This window comes from Capsicum annuum, chromosome 1 (assembly GCF_002878395.1).
Source record: "Capsicum annuum cultivar UCD-10X-F1 chromosome 1, UCD10Xv1.1, whole genome shotgun sequence".
Classification (NCBI taxonomy): Eukaryota; Viridiplantae; Streptophyta; class Magnoliopsida; order Solanales; family Solanaceae; genus Capsicum; species Capsicum annuum.
Window position 1 is genome coordinate 44,752,043 of NC_061111.1, and position 4,473 is coordinate 44,756,515.

Consider the following 4,473-nt stretch of genomic DNA (forward strand, 5'->3'; position numbering starts at 1 on the left):
GCAAAGATGAATTATATTTAATACAAATACAGCAACCATACTCACATATATTGTGACTTCGACAAGTAATGGTGTTTCTATTTCTACATCATTATCCTGCACTGAGAAACAAAGTACAATATTTGCAGCAATATTCACATAAAAGTAGGAGCACTTTATAAGCTGTTCACTTCACTGTTACCCTGCTTGGACGATGTATAATGAAATCTATCCTCCAAGACCTCACTTATGTAATTCAGCTTTGCAAATTGGTATCAAAATTTTTCTTCTTTAGAGAATAATAATAAATAGTTCATCGATTGATCCAACAAGACCACCTACTAACCACACAACAGTGAAAAGATCATGAAATTCACTGTGTATAGGATGATTCAGTTCAAATAACTTCAGAAATACAATACCCTTCAATGTGAGGGCAATGTCGATAGGAACAAATATATGCAACAAATAATTGTTGAATACAGTAACAATGGTAAATTCTATGCTGGTGCCAGCCATTGTCATGATAATGCCTGTTACTATAGCAGGAAGATGCCAAATAAAACTTTTATGTTTATTTCATTAACTTGCATTATGTTTTCACCACAGCAAAAACAACCTTTTCAACCAAAGGAAATGTTCCCCTCCCATAGTAACACCTACCTGTCCGGTGCTTTCCAGCCGACCTTTGTAAATACATCCAAACCCACCTTCACCAAGCAAACACGCTGGCCTAAAATTCATCGTTGCAGCAGCAAGCTCACGAAATGTGAATGTCTGCTCTCTACCTGTCCGGTGCTTTCCAGCCGACCTTTGTAAACACATCCAAACCCACCTAAAATTCTTCATTGCAGCAGCAAGCTCACGAAATGTGAATGTCTGTGCAGCAATATGTCTTGTTGGTCCATCTTTTGGAATGACTGCATCTTTCTTAGGATAATAACTTTCATGTGACTTTGATTTATCTGTACTGCAAGAAATGTGTAAATTGAGGTACCTATAATCCTCTAAGAGAACAAATTTTGGATAACGACTATGTGTATAGGCCAGTTGCATGCATCTGGACTAATCTACCAAGTAGCTCCGTTCAGAATTCTATATAAACACACTTCTTTTTCATTAACAAAGTATAAAATGCCTTCATTTTTACACTGTTGATATATCTTCTCTTCCCTTTTTTGTAATGCTCCTGTACAACTTTATTTCCAGTTCACTGGAGAGGGACAACAATACAAGCAGAATATGCAACTTTAAGGAATGAGTTCTGACAAATGAAGCCAACCACAAGAGATGATCAATAACTCTATAATTAACTAAAAAGATCAACGTTAAGCGCAAGTAGAAAGGGTACCAAAAATCACTCTGTACCTTCGAGATCTTCAGTTGCCACGCCCGTAAGGTGGGAAGGATCTGATTCGGCGAACTTATTTACCTTCCTGTTGTTTCAAGAAGACAAAGCATCCGTTTAGTCATAGACAACAATACTTGGAGACATGGAATCAAAACTAAAAAGATGATCGGAGTAAAAGGGAAACCTAGTGCACTAAGACTTAGCCTCACATAATGCAATGTAATGACACACAAGCATTAATACTTGAATAATAACCTTCAAACATCCAACATTTGAACTGATTATTGCCAATTTGCAAAAACAACAAAAACTATACATAGACAGGACATAAAACCAAGATTACCATTATTCGCAACTCAATTGTACAAAGCCCAAATTGGAACAATACAAAAAGTATACATAGAAAGGACTTAAAATCAAGATTACATAATACAGTTAATTTTCATGATAGCACAAACCAATGCAAATCTTGGTTGATCCACAAACAACAACAAACACAATGTGATCTCACCCATGGGGTATGGAGAGGATAGAGTTTCTGATTGACCTTCGGCTCAAATATCAATCAAAAAAGGCAGTAGCAACATTTCGACTATTCCACCAAGTAGCTCCGACCCAGAATTCTATATAAAAACTTTTTTTTTTCATTAACAAAGTATAATGTTGACACTTAACAGTATAAAATGCCTTTATTTTGATACTACTTTCTTGTACAATAGATGATGGCACAAGAATACCAAAGATGCAGTGCCAAGAATAATAAGACATTAGAGACATAAACTGAAAAGTGAAAACCACCCAAACCGACGTGTATTGAATGTATATGGAAGATTAAGATTCAGATTTTATAGCAACAGAAATCAATTTTTTTGAAATAATAGAAGCAGAACCCAAATAACTTTATATATATATATATAAGCGAACTCAAAATCTGAGAAAATCGTATCCCAAATACCCAGATACATACTGAATCACAATAGAGAAAAGAAATACATATAACTTCCAAAAAACAACAAAATTCACCGAAAACATAAAAAATGAAAAAGAAAGATGTAACGCCCCGAGAGTATACCCCGGGCTCCACGGTGCTTACAGCCCCGAAGGACCACAAGTTAGCCCATGAGTTGGTACCTGCTGTGAGCACTGAGTAAAACTGATAAACAATATGTGCGGAAATTATATGAAAATTCCATAAGGTTTTCATATCTGAAAACAACACTAAATCATGGTTTTAAACGTCTGAAAACGTACTGGCAATACTGATAAAACAGTTGATAATAACAACTGAAAACTGACCAACTGTCTGTATTAGTCTAAAAGCCCCCAACTAACTCCGTCTGACTATTGAACTGCAAAGAAATGATGACATACACATCATTGGTCCTCGGAGTATGAGAACTCACCACTGTTATTGTTGCTGATGCACTGAGATGTCTAAGTGCGATCGGTAACCTGAGAGTCCGAACCTATGATATGAGACATCATAGAGCAAGAAACGAGTATGCGGTCAGTACTTTGAATGTACTGGTATGCTAAATGAGGTTAGGCTAAATGCACGGGTTTATGAAAACGAATAATACGTGACTGAATAAATAGCATGATATGACCGATACAATAGCAAACGTGAAAGTTGTAAAATCTGAGGATGCATGACCAAGCATATAACATGATACTGAAATAATCTGTAAACTGAAGTATTGAAATACTGATAATTGTATGTTATGGTCAACCAAATCTGAAACGGTACTCTGTATTGAATACTGAACTGAGACTGTGGGACCTAAATATAACCGACATACCCCAATATACTATCAGGATCCAACCTGTAACCCCAGTTGGAAGGGCATCAGTACCGTGTCACGGGTACTAAAATGGTTGGGTGGATCCACTAACTGATGTCCCGAAGGACCAGGGTGTCAAGCCTAAACTAACGGGTGACCCCCGAGAGGTAGTCAAGCCTAAACTAACGGGTGACTCCTTATACCCTACGCTAGCTACGTAGTTCTGGAATACAGGGACTGCTGCTAACGACTCTGCCTAACTGACGGGGAAGCCGCCATCCCTGCATTTACTCGGTGTTAAATCCTACTCTCAACTGAAAGACACTGAATACTGGACTGAACTAAGTTTAGCAGTTTATGGTGACTGACTGAACTGAAAATGCTCATAACTATCCTAAACCATTTTGTAGTTACTAAAGACTAGATAAGCAGCTAGATTTCGAGTATTCAAAACCCCCAGGACTCAATAGTAATAACAACAAGACCATACAAAACCTTAAGGACGTGATAAGTAACCATTAATCAAAACTCATTCCTTTGGAAATTTTATCAAACACTTGCAATTTATGGTTTAAACATGGGAATAGTTTTTAAATATGTAGTAATATCATAATTTTGATACTAAATCACAATTTAAGGTACAAAACAATGAGTAAGTATCATTCAAATGTGTAGGGTTTAACTTCAACAACAAATCACGTATAAACATAATATAAAATCAAAATTCGTGAGGAATTCATGGTTAAAATTCATGATAACATGTAAAAATCTTTCTTTTAAACTTGAAATTGGGTTCTTGGACTCCAAGGGTAAAAGGAACCCATGAATGAACATCTAACATACCTTAATTGAAGAATTCTTGAAGGCTCTTGGCGGTTTTCTTGAACTTGAGCTTGAATCTTTGAAGGGTTAAGGTTTGTTCTTGAGAGAGAATGGCTTTAAATTGAGAGATTTTGAATAAAATATGACCAAATGTGCTTTTGAGTGCTTTAATCCCATATTTTTCACGGATTGAAGCCATGGGAAAACACCAAACTGTCCTTGGGAAATTAAAAGTTTCAGCAGAATCCCGATTTTGAGGCTTACCGCTAAGCGGTATTGGTTCCACCTCTATAGGCACCGCCGAGCGGGGTAATAGCGGTGACCTGTTGTTTTGGAAAATCCCGATTTTGAGGCTTACCTTTGAGCAGTATTGGTTCCACCGCTATAGGCACCACCGAGCGGTGTAATCGCGATGACCTATTATTTCATACGAAAAATGCTATAACTTTTCACTCGGGTATCAGATCAAGGCGAAATTGATATCGTTGGAAAGCTGACTCAATTATCTACAATTTGGTGAGTCTTAAGCTGCAAAATTCT

General features: G+C 36.9%; 1 long non-coding RNA gene across 1 annotated transcript; it reads right to left on the bottom strand.

The window, feature by feature from the left end:
• Positions 1–288: 288 nt before the first annotated feature.
• On the bottom strand, positions 289–2,797 carry LOC107873990. The gene is made up of 3 exons (XR_001675521.2): positions 2,734–2,797; positions 1,348–1,415; positions 289–944 (listed from the first exon to the last, which is right to left on the bottom strand). It is a non-coding gene; the product is annotated as an uncharacterized LOC107873990 (long non-coding RNA).
• Between the last annotated feature and the right edge of the window lie 1,676 nt (positions 2,798–4,473).